At 36.6% G+C, this 13,099-nt stretch overlaps 3 pseudogenes; all 3 read left to right on the top strand.

Annotated features, from left to right (window-relative positions):
* The first annotated feature begins 1,830 nt into the window (after positions 1 to 1,830).
* Positions 1,831 to 3,805, top strand: LOC115692901 (2-alkenal reductase (NADP(+)-dependent)-like; annotated as a pseudogene).
* Positions 3,806 to 6,602: 2,797 nt separating this feature from the next.
* Positions 6,603 to 8,455, top strand: LOC130136232 (2-alkenal reductase (NADP(+)-dependent)-like; annotated as a pseudogene).
* Positions 8,456 to 8,721: 266 nt separating this feature from the next.
* Positions 8,722 to 12,902, top strand: LOC115692920 (2-alkenal reductase (NADP(+)-dependent)-like; annotated as a pseudogene).
* The last annotated feature ends 197 nt before the right edge of the window (positions 12,903 to 13,099 follow it).

Here is a 13,099-nt window from a genome sequence, read left to right as displayed (position 1 = left end):
ACCTCTTTAGTTGCAACTATTACACTGAAATGTAATAGAGCTTTAATAAGGAATATAATGATTGGTTTAATTCAAGCAAATGGTTATACTGATTGGTTTCATTAGTGACTTGTAATAAGAAGGAATAACATCAAAATTCTCAAAATACTCCCAAAATCATAATCAAGGGGACTATAATAAATTCAAACTTTAAATAATGATTCACGAGCTTAATACCTCACAGAAGTAACGTGTGATTACATTGTATTTAATTATGAAAATTCAACCACTGAGGTTTGCCCTTCCTACTTGGGAAGAGCGAGGTGAGGAATTTGATTCTCCACCTTCTCAGGAGGCTAGGGGTGAGGACTTCTAATTTCAAATGTGGGTTTCGACTCCTAAGCTCTGCAAAGAGGCATGGCAAAAGTCTACGAGTGAGTTGAGAGTTAGAGTATGACAGACAAAAAAAAATTATGAAAATTCAAGTAATCGTACCTTACAGTGAGCAGCAAACATTATGCTAGTTATTGTAGTATGAACAACCTTTTGTAAATAACTATGTATAATCAAGATATCATAGTTAAATTATATCGATTATTTAGATATTATGTAATATATTATTTATTATTCATATACTATTTTTGTATACCAGAATAAGTACGACAGGGGTTATCAATATCAATATAATATTAGCAAATTAGTTAGAATTAACATAGATTTTAATGATAATTAGTAATCTAATATTGACTGGGTGAGTAGGAAAAAAGAGGGGCACTTTTTAGAGGGTCATGTGATAGCTATTAAGTCATAGCTATTACAACTTGTAATAGACCTGTAATATCAGTAAACGGTAGTAGCTACTACTGTAAGTGTAAACAAACATTGTAATAGGCAATCAACTTGTAATATGCCTGTAATTTAACAGTCATTAGTGCAGCTAAACATGTTAATGTTGCATTTCCTCTAATGTTACTGTTGGGAAATACGTCATGTGATAGATAGACAACCACGAAAGATTTAAAGTGATGTGCTCAATAACATCAATTTTAGCGATGATAATGTAAATTACCCCAAAGTATAGAATTGACTCATCTCCCATAAAAAAAATTTAGGACAAAATTGACAAAAACGCAATAGGTTAAGGAGTTTTTGGACAATTTTCCCAAGAAAGACATACGATTCACTTTAGGCATCATGTCATCTAGTACATGTTGTAGGAACACAATTACACGATGCAATGTATTATTCTACATAAAACTCGATAGTAAGAAAATGACAAATGTTGATTGAAAAATAATTTTGGGATTGCGCTTATAAGTAAAGTCGAATACGCAATAATTTATTCTAAATATTTTAACTACTAATGTATGCAGTGAAGTACATTTTAGAGCCGAAAGAAATCTTCTCTACGCATGACTATTCCTTCATCTTTATTTAATTAATCACAATTTGTCACGAGTAATTATCTGGTCAATGAAAATGGAATCTTCTCTTGTTGCGGGTGTTGCTTGTTCTTGATCCTGCCCTTGTCTTTTTGTACGTTAGGAATCAATCTAAGTATTATTAGTATACTAAGTTTAGGAATCAATCTTCTCAGTATACTCGACATCACTCTTTATGTAGATAAATCTCGAAAATATTTTTAATTGGAATTTCGAAAGAAAAAATCTTGAATGACGTTAAAATATCAATATGTTGAAACTTTTGAAATAATCTTATTTAAATTAATCAAAGTTTACACGACAAAAATAAAAAGTAAAAGGTAGAGAGGTCAATTGCATGCAGAAGTTTTATATATATATGGTCCTATAGTATAGAAAGACTTGTCAATTTCACCCAGACAAGAATCTGTCTAGTCTCCTAGCTTCAGCTTCTTCTTGTTCTTCTGCAACCATGGAAGTGGCTAACAAGTATGTGACCCTGAAGACCCACACGGAGGGTGCACCCAAAGAATCCGATTTTGAGCTCAAAACCTCACCTTTGGCACTATCGCTCGACCCCGGTTCGGACGAGATGATCGTGAAGAACTTGTACGTGTCCATCGACCCGTATCAGTTGAACCGGATGAAGCGTTACAGCTCGTCGCAGAAAACTGGTCCCAGTTTCGAAGGAATTACTCTCGGTGAGGTGAGTGTGTCTTGTTCATAGCAGCTAAATATATGTTCACAGGAAAATCATGTAAATGTGATGGGAATTGAAAAAAGGCATTGGGTTTTCTTTGATTTTGTCTTAAAATCTGTGTGCAGGAAATTGAGGCATATGGTGTGGCAAAAGTTGTGGCTTCAGATAATGTTGGATTTGAGAAGGGTGATTTGGTTGTGGGAGTTGTTACTTGGGCAGAGTACAGTAAGATAAGAAGAAATGGGATGATCAGGAAGCTTGATCCATTGGGGTTCCCCTTGTCATACCATGTTGGAATATTGGGTAAATTTCTCTTTCACCAACGATTTCTTATGATCATAATCTTTTCAATGACACATGATTTCTTCTTATTCAAAAGAATTTTTGTAAGACTCTGCCGGGGAAATTTGGATTTTGGCATGTGCACGCTTAAGTAGCTGTGTTATTCTGGCAGAAAAATGTTTTAATGAACTGATTTTAACAGAATATACATAAGAACTCCAAATGGTATGTCTTAACAAGGACATATTACAGCAATATGTCGCCGAAGGTACACATTTGAACAAGGACATGTCTTAACAGAGTCAAGAAATGTAGGGGTTATTTGACCTTCGATCCGTACCTTGCAGAATGCGCTATAGTTGGGTGATACAAATGATGTCTCAAGCTATGTCAAGTTCTTGATCTCTGCCTCTCAGGAGACATCAAATTAGAAAACATTTGTTTGCACTGATGCTTCATACTACCAACGTTTTGTTCCCTTCTGCCAGAAGGCTTCTGGTTGTGTTTCTTTATGGGTTTTTGCTTGTTCCTTCAGGATTCAGTGGACTTACAGCCTATGCTGGGTTCTTCGAGATATGCAAGCCAAAGCGAGGCGAGAAGGTGTTTGCATCGGCGGCATCGGGGTCGGTCGGGAACTTGGTTGGTCAGTACGCAAAGTTGCATGGGTGCTACGTTGTCGGTTGTGCAGGAAGCAAGCAAAAGGTCACTTTCCCTATTGTCCTACATTACAAGTTTCCCCAATGTTTCCGTCACCGAAAGATCATGAATCATGAACTTGTTTTGTTGTTACAGGTACAACTGCTCAAGGAAAAATTAGGTTTTGATGAGGCCTTCAACTACAGGGAGGAAACTGATTTGAACTCGACTCTCAAAAGGTCAGATTCTTCAGAGTGTTTCAAGAATCTAGATTGTATGTTCTGTTCTCAAAAGAAAAATCTAGTCATTTTTCATGTGTTTGTTTTTGTCAATTGACAGGTATTTTCCGGACGGGATCGATATATACTTTGACAACGCGGGTGCCGAGATGCAAGAAGCGGCCGTCGCTAACATGAATGCCTTTGGCAAAGTTGCCGTGTGCGGAGTAATATCCGAGTATACAGATTCTAGGAAAAGAGCCGTGCCCAACATGTTAGATGTCATTTACAAGAGAATAAAGATCCAGGGCTTTTTAGCCGGCGATCACATAGGCCTTTTCCAGGATTTCATCTCAGCCACCAGCGACCTCTCTGCAGTGGCGAGTTGTACCCACTCGAGGACATCTCAGATGGCCTGGACAGCATTCCCTTTGCTTTCACAGGGCTGTTTCGCGGTGACAACATCGGGAAGAAAATTGTTAAGATTGCAGAAGAATGAGAGTTTGCTAATCGGGGTTCTCACTTAGTCGGATCAGTGCTTCAGTGTCCGATTCATTCGAGTTTACATTTCATAAATTGCCGGAAACTTTTTACATCTTTTATGATGGGAATCTTGAAACGGAGGATGGCAAAACAATTTGATGCAGATCAGGCAATGAAAACTTCAGAAATTACAAAAACTGGTGGTCCTAAGTAAGATATTGAAGTACAGAGTCAACAGAACATATTCTGTGAAAGGTTTTTGAAAAATGGGTGACCGCCCAAGTTTTTGCATTTATCTTATGCAGCATCTCATTGAGGTTAGAGATAGCTTAGTGTGATTTCTCTCTATGCTATTGCAACCTCTTTAGTTGCAACTATCACACTGAAATGTAATAGAGTTTTAAAAAGGATTATAATGATTGGTTTCACTAATGACATGTAATAAGGAAGGAATAACATCAAAATTCTCAAAATACCCTGAAAATCATAATCAAGGGGAATATAATAAAGGGTTGTGCTAACGTAACAATCTTTGAACTATTGTGAGAGTAACAGCATGTTGTGAACTCCAAATTCTTGAAGAAGTAGACCCCACAATAATTTCTATTTATTTGTTATTTATTTTTTTGTAGTCTTAAATAGATTGTTATTCTCACAGTTGATTAAGGACAGTCACATAATCATATTTCTATAATAAATTCACACTTTAAATAATGATTCATGAGCTTAATACCTCATGGATATTATTAGATTAGTAACATGTGATTATATTAACAAAAACATTGTATTATGATTATTGCTTTACTAGTCAATCATGAGTGTAATTTACCCCTGTATGTTTTGTGATATTACAAATATATAAATAATTTTTGTCTATTAGTTAATAATTAAATTATGAATAGGGATAAATGCACTGAAAGTCATTAAACTTGTCATGAAAGTGCAATTGAGTCGTAAAACTTACATAAAGTATAATTAAGTCCTGGAATTTGTTAAATTGGTGCAATCGAGCCATTTTGTTAACTCCGTCTAACTTGGCTAACGGAAAAAGCTGATGTGACTTAGTTTAATTATTTATATTTCTTATGTGGTGATAACGTGGCTAAAACATGAAATATAAGATTGAAACAATGTTATTTTAGTCCTTTTAAATACAAATTTTATTTAAATTAAATTTAAAAAAAAAAACCCCGCCGCTGCCGCACCATTACTAGGAAAGTCTGGCATTGGTGGGGGAATGGTCGGTCGGGTTAGCCACCTGGCAACCCCGCCGACTGCAGGCGAGGGCCTGCAGGACGTTGTCCAGATTTGAGTGAGGGTCGCGGCTCTCATCTAGATCAGGCGAGGGTTTCTGGCCCTTAGCCAATAAAAATGTTTTCATTATCTACTACTATTTATATATAAATATTTTCGTAAACGATAAAATAAAATTTATTCATTCATTTTTATGAGTGATACAAGTTATCGTTTTTAGGATAATGTTTCACAAATCATTCATCTTTTGGAAAATAATTTATCAAAAAAATGAGTAATTTGTGAAACATTATCCTAAAACGATCGCTTGTGTTACTCACAAAAATGAATCAACGAAAAATATTTTCATTATCTTCGAAATTTTTTAGACATAAATAGGATCGATAATGAAAATATTTTTTGTTAACTAATTATTTCAAGCGGTCCTTTTTAGGACAATATTTTCCAAATCATTCATTTTTCATCGAATCAAATGGAGCCTAAGAGAAAGGATTCTTTGAAAATTTAATAAACATGTGTAGTGAGAAACTAAATTTATTTAACAAAATAAAACAAATTGGAGAAACATGTATGATACACTTTAAGTATCATGTCATAACGACAAAAATGAGCGATGCAACGTATTATATATCAAAATCTCGAGATTAAGAAATTGACAAAGGTTCATTGAAAAATATAGTTGGTATTGCTCTTATTAATAAGATTTAATATGCAACAATCTATTCTAAAAATTTGAGCTGTTATTATATGGAGCGAAATACATTTTAGAGCTCAAAACATAAATAAATCACAATCATGTCATCTTGTACTTATATTTCGAACTACTTTGTAGAATAATCACCCACTTGAGCAAGTGGCTGATTATTCTAATCGAGTAATTGTGCAATTGGAAATCGGTGATCACTATCTGGCCAACGGAAATGGCATCTTCTCTTGTTGCGGGTATTTCTTGTTCTAGATCCTGCCCTTGTCTTTTTGTCTTTCGTGTTTATTTATTTTTATTTTTTTGTATTTGTCTTAAACCATATCTAGTGTTGACCAAAAAAAACCATATCTAGTATCCTTAATATTTTTGCAAAGGACAATAACAATCACAATCACTAAACCGGCCTTTTGCCTAGTATGTGGTGCTAAGTTTATTAAAACCTGTCTATAAATGTAGAATATCGAGTTTTGCGGTAGAGTATAAGTTAACATTTAACATAGTGATTATATTTATAAGCTCTTTAGAGTTCGTCTTATTATTAGTATACTAAGTTTAGGAACCAATCTTCTCAATATGCTCGACATCACTCTTTATGTAGATAATTCTCGAAAATATTTTAATTGATTTTTGAAAGGAAAAAACTTAGATGGCGTTAGAATGTTAGTATCCAAATATGTTGAAACTTTTGAAATAATCTTATTTAAGTAAATCCAACTTTAAACGATGAAAATAAAAAGTAAAAGGTGGAAGCCGTTAACAGTTTTTGGTAAGTAGCACCGTGGTAGATTACCACTGCAACGGTCAATTTCATTGAGATGTTTTACATAATATGGTCCTATAGTTATAAATAGACTCTTCCCTTTCACCCAGACAAGAATCTGTCTAGTCTCCTAGCTTCAGCTTCTCCTTGTTCTTCTGCAACCATGGAAGTGGCCAACAAGTATGTGACCCTGAAGACCCACATAGAGGGTGCACCCAAAGAGTCTGATTTTGAGCTCAAAACCTCACCTGTGGCTCTATCGCTCGACCCCGGTTCAGACAAGATGAGATTGAAGAACCTGTATAAATCCATCGACCCGTATCAGTTGAACCGAATGAAGCATTACAGCAAGTCTCAAAAACCCGGTCCCGGTTTCGAAGGAATCATTCTTGGTGAGGTAAGCGACTTGTTCATAGCAGCTAAATATATGTTCACAGGAAAATCATGTAAATGTGATTGGAATTGAAAGAAGGAATTGGGTTTTCTTTGATTTTTGTCGCAAAACTTGTGTGCAGGAAATTAAGCCATATGGTGTGGCAAAAGTTGTGGCTTCAGACACTGTTGGATTTGAGAGGGGTGATTTAATTTTGGGAGTTGTTACTTGGGCAGAGTACAGTAAGATAAGAAGAAATGGGATGATCAGGAAGCTTGATCCATTGGAGTTCCCTTTGTCATACGATGGTGGAATATTGGGTAAATATCTTTTTCACCAACGATTTCTTATGATCATAACTTTTCCATGATACATGATTTCTTCTTAATCAAAAGAATTTTTATAAGACTCTGCCAGGGAATTTTGGATTTTGGCATGTGCCCGCTTAAGTAGCTGTGTTATTCTGGCGGAAAAATGTTTTAGCCAACTGATTTTAACAGAATAGACATATGAATTCCAAATGGTGTTGAAGCCATATGGTGTTGTATTACAGCAATATGTCGCAGAAGGTACACATTCGAACAAGGACGTGTCTTAACAGGGCAAGAAATGATGTAGGGGTTATTTGACCTTGGATCGGTCTCTTGCAGAATGCGCTATAGTTGGGTGATACATATGATGTCTCGAGCTAGGTCAAGTCCTTGCTCTCTGCCTCTCAGTAGACATCAAATTAAAAAACATTTGTTTGCATTGATTGTTCAGACTACCAACGTTTTTTTCCCTTCTGGTTGGGCTTCTTTATGGGTTTTTGCTTGTTCTTTTAGGAAACAGTGAACTTACAGCCTATGCCGGGTTCTTCGAGATATGCAAGCCGAAGGGAGGCGAGAAAGTGTTTGTATTGGCGGCATCGGGGTCAGTTGGGAACTTGGTTGGACAGTACGCGAAGTTGCTATGTTGTCGGTTGTGCTGGAAGCAAACGAAAGGTCACTTTCCCCATAGTCCTACATTACAAGTTTCCCCAATGTTTCCGTCACCGAAAGATCATGAATCATGAACCTGTTTTGTTGTTACAGGTACAACTGCTCAAGGATAAACTAGGTTTTGATGAGGCCTTCAACTACAGGGAGGAAACTGGTTTGAACTCAACTCTCAAAAGGTCAGGTTCTTGATTCTTCAGAGTGTACCAAGAATCTAGATTGTATATTCCCTTCTCAAAAGAAAAATCTAGTCATTTTTCTTGTGTTTGTTTCAGTCAATTGACAGGTATTTTCCTGACGGGATCGATATATACTTTGACAACATGGGTGCCGAGATGCAAGAAGCGGTGGTTGCTAACATGAATGCCTTTGGCAGAGTTGCCGTGTGTGGAGCAATATCCGAGTATACAGAGTCGGGGAAAAGAGCACCGCCCGACATGTTAGATGCCATTTACAAGAGAATAAAGATTCAGGGCTGTTTAGCCGGCAATCACATTAGTCTTTTCGAGGAATTCATCTCAACCACCAGCGACCATCTCCGCAGCAGCGAGTTATGCCGGCTCGAGGACATCTCGGATGGCCTGGACAGCATTCCCTTTGCTTTTCACAGGGCTGTTTCACGGCGACAACATTGGGAAGAAAATTGTTAAGATTGCACAAGAATGAGAATTTCCTAATTGGGTTATAACTTAGCCAGATCAATGCCTCAATATCGGATTCCTTCGAGTTTACTACATGAACCTACACGACTATTGTCATCTCTGTTAGTACTATTTTACTCACATTACTACATATTATCAATAAATATACGCATTGCATTGGATAATTTATTATCATATTTTACCAAAGGAAAAATTTTACATGAGGTTGCACCGGCATCACCAGATGATATATAGCAAATCAATCGAGATTCTCATTGCTACCCCCGCCAGATGACTTCCAATCTGAATGTGGGGGTGAATTTTGTGATTGAAGTGTTAAAGTATTAATAAAATTGATTGTTGTGTCGACAATTCCTCCGTGAAAACAGAAAGAAATCAACAAGAGTGAACAGGAAAGCAGATCTCTCTATGAAGATCTGATTAAATGCTTGCAGGGGAAAAGTGAAGACAAATGCTCCATGCATTTAACGAAGACAGGAATCATTGAAGAGTTCTCCACATATTTCTACGCTTGTTTTCTAACGCATTTATTATTTGTGGACTTTTGTTGCTTCATTTAATGTTGTCAAAAAGAGTGCTCGAGACTCCATGGCTCATTTAATGTATGTTGATATTTTGTCGCTAGGTAATTAGTGTATGAGATGTTAGTCTTTAGCATTAAATGTATCGTAGGTGTTCTACTATTATATAAGGACTAGAGGGTGAGTGTTATATGATAAGCCGTCATAAAGTATTTTAAGAACAATTTCTTTCTCCAACTTGTGCACTCGTTTTAAATTTCCAAAGTTGTCATTATCCCTTTTGGTTCCAACATAAAGGTGATCATAGGGCAGGCTCGTGCTTGATAGGCGTCCAGTTGAGGCCTGATTAGGTGCTTGATTATTATTGATTTCTTAACCAGATCAGTTTTAGCTTCTTCAAGTCTCTGCATTTGGTTTAGTCTATAGTATTACCGCTTGATTATGATTGATTCATACTGTGCTAGAGTTGTAATCAAGTTGAGTCGAGTTGTCATTCATATTAGTGTTATAACCAAGCCGAGCCGAATCGATGCAATTCAATGATCAAACTCGACTTGACTCAAACATGTAAGGCTTGGTACCCGATTCGAGCTTAATCAAGCTCGACTTCTCAAACTCAAGCGTGACTTAATTTAATATTTAATAGGCTTAGAATTCAGCTCAACTTGATTCAATTAGCTGAGTCCTTTTTGTGTAAGCTCAAATTCAACTTGGACTTGAGCTCGAGCTTGAGTTGGGGTCTGAAAGTTCAATGAAATTGATAAATAATACGAATTTTTTTTTGTGTGTATAAAATGTAAAATTGCAGGCATCGGTTGAGCTTGGGAATTACTACAGTCTAAGAAGGGATTCCTTGAAAATAGTGCTATTTATCACATGACAGCTAGACTAATGTTGGATTTCAACCGGCTCCTATAATTCGTTTGGTGCTCGTTTATTTTGTTCTCAAGTATTCTTCTAATTTATCTTTTTTCGGTCTTGCAAATTCAATAAACGTGTATAGTGAGAAAAAAATTATTTAACAAAATAAAACAAATCGGAGAAACATATATGATACACTTTAAGTATCATGCCATCTACTATGGAAAGATCACCAAAAAAATCATAAATCTATCGCAATTGTGCTAATTTAGTCGAAAACCTTTTTTTTGCCGATTGAGTCTTAGTATTATTAAAAATTATCCACATCAGCGCCGTTATGCCACGTAAGACGGTCGCAGAAAACTGATCCCGGTTACAAAGGAATTACTCTTGGTGCGGTGAGTGTGACTTGTTCATAGCAGCTAAATATATGTTCACAAGAAGATCATGTAAATGTGATGGGAATTGAAAATAGGAATTGGGTTTTCTTTGATTTTTGTCTTAAAATCTGTGTGCAGGAAATTGAAGCATATGGTGTGGCTTCAGACAATGTTGAATTTGAGAAGGGTGATTTGGTTGTGGGAGTTGTAACTTGGGCAGAGTACAGTAAGATAAGAAGAAATGGGATGATCAGGAAGCTGGATCCATTGGGGTTTCCTTTTGTTGTAATATTTGAATGGCTTCGAATCAAGAGAGCAATCAAATCGGACTTTGAGGCGTGATATCACTTTCCTTAAGGATTTATTTGCCCCACAATTGTTGCTAATGGTCACCGGAAAAAATCCTCCAGGATACAACAAAGTCTCAAAATGAGAATACTAGATAGCAATTCTAGTATTTCTCCAGGATCTCTCTAGGAAACAATTGAAAATGATGGCCGTAGTTTTTTTTCGAAAGAAGACTTGAAAATTGATTGATTTTCCTTCTTGCCAAAAACTGACATATATAGAAATCGGTCTTCATAGGCAACTCTTCACGAAAGGTTGCAAAGCTAACAAAGATTTTCTTTCAGAAGAAGTTGCAAACTGAACAAATGCAACCCTTCGGAAAAGGTTGAAAACTGAACAAGTATAATCTCCAAAAGTTGTCTTGAAAAGACACATGTAAAATTCGGAATAAAATAAAATAAAAAATATATATAAATAAAATTCCGAATTTTCATACTTTCGAAAATTATTTAATAAACAAAAAACAACCTTTCAACTAATAAAGATTAAGGAGATAACCTTACGAAATAAAATAAAAAATAAAGGGATTAGTGCTAAGTGCGCCAAAATCGCGCACCCGCACGCGGGTATTGTGTGGACTAGCACACACCCCATTGTCTTCACTCTAAGGAGTAAGAAGACACTCATAGTTATAAAATGGCCCACTTACCCAAAACTTTCCTATGTGGGACAAAGGAAAAAGCATTGTTTTGTTTGTTTTACAAACAAACATCCAACACCTTTGTCATACCATGTTCGACTATCGGGAAAGTTCACCGACAATTTCCTATTATCATAATATTTTCAAAGACACGAATTTCTTCTTAATCAAAATAACTTTATAAGATTGCCGCACATTTGCGAAGGGATAGCAATGGCTCTAATATCATGTTAGAAAGATCAACCAAACTTGAGCTAATCGGTGAAAGGAGACCACATGAATATAAAAGCATTTAGAACCTGTTGTCAAGTGATGTGGGATAATATTTCAATAGTTATTATGGTAGAAAAATGTTGTAATTAACTGATAATAACAGAGCGACCCAAAAAAAAAAACTGATACTAACAGAAGAAACATAAGAACCCCAAATGGTGTTGAAATCATCTGATGCATTGCAGCAATATATCACAGAAAGTACCCATTTGACTTATATAGTGTAGCACATTTGAACAAGGACATGTCTTAACGGGGCCAAGAAATGATGCAGTGCTTGTTTGACCTTGGATCAGTATCTTGCAGAATGCGCTTAGTTGTGTGATGCAAATGATGTCTCAAGCCATGTCAAGTTCTTGATCTCAGTCGCTCAAGATAGATCAAACAAAAAAAAAGTTTCCACTGATGCTTCAGGCTACCAAACGTTTTTTTCCCCTTCTGTTTGTGTTTCTTTATCAAATTTCTGCTTGCTCTTTCAGGATACAGTGGACTTATAGCCTACGCTGGATTCTTCGAAATATGCAAGCCCAAGCAAGGAGAGAAGGTATTTGTGTCTGCAGCTTGGGGATCGGTCGGTAACTTGGTCGGACAGTATGCGAAGTTGCTCAGCTGTTATGTGGTTGGTTGCGCCGGAAGCAAGCAAAAGGTCACTTTCACGATTTTCTATGTGACTAGTACTTGACGTGAGCCCACTTATGAATCTCCCAAGTTTTAAACTTGTGTCACAAGTAGAACTGCTCAAGGAAAAACTTGGCTTTGATGATGCTTTCAATTATCAAGAGGAAACTGATTTGAATTCAACTCTCAAAAGGTCAGGGTCCTCAATTTTAATATGCACGGATGCATTGACCACCTTCTTCTCCAGAGTTCTGGGATAAATCTAAGTTCTAAAAGAAATTCCTATATCATTTTGCTTCCTGCGTTGCCAATAACAGGTACTTCCTCGACAGAAACGACAAATACTTCGACAATGTGGGTGCTGAGATGCTAGAAGCTGTGGTGGCTAACATGAATACCTATGGCCGAGTTGCCGTCTGTGGGGCGATATCTGAGTACACAGATCCTGGAAAAAGAGCCGCGCCAAACATGTTAGATGTTATTTACAAGAAAATAAAGATCCAGGGTTTTCTAACCTGGGACCACATGGGCATCTTTGAGGATCTCATTTCGACCAAAGGCGACAATCTCCGCAGCGGCAAAATGCACCCGCTCTAGGACATCTCGAATGGTGTGGAGAGCATTCCCTCTGCTTTGGTAGGACTATTTCGTGGAGATAATATCGGAAAAGGATGGTTACAATCACAGAAGAATGAATTCGCTTTGTTAAACAACTTAACCAGAGAGTCCGTAATGTCTGTGGTAATCATTATAACTTTCATGCAAAAGTTTTCGGTTTCTCTACCTAATCTCGGCAACAAAAGTTTTTAAATGGTTAGCGGCGAATTCACTTCCGATCAAGTTCATCCTGGTTGAGCAGGAAAGATGAGTACAGTGAAAAAACTACAACTAGTAAGTGACGTCGGGTCACTTGGTAAAGTAGCTTGATACGAGTGATAATGAATAAGAACCTATCCAAAAGGTTGGAATCCTTGAGGCCAATGCAGAGGAGCATTTCTAATGCTAAT

This window comes from Syzygium oleosum, unplaced genomic scaffold (assembly GCF_021117445.2).
Source record: "Syzygium oleosum isolate NSW1041296 unplaced genomic scaffold, Sole_v2.1 Sole_v2.44, whole genome shotgun sequence".
Classification (NCBI taxonomy): Eukaryota; Viridiplantae; Streptophyta; class Magnoliopsida; order Myrtales; family Myrtaceae; genus Syzygium; species Syzygium oleosum.
This window is presented reverse-complemented; position numbering and strand designations above follow the sequence as displayed.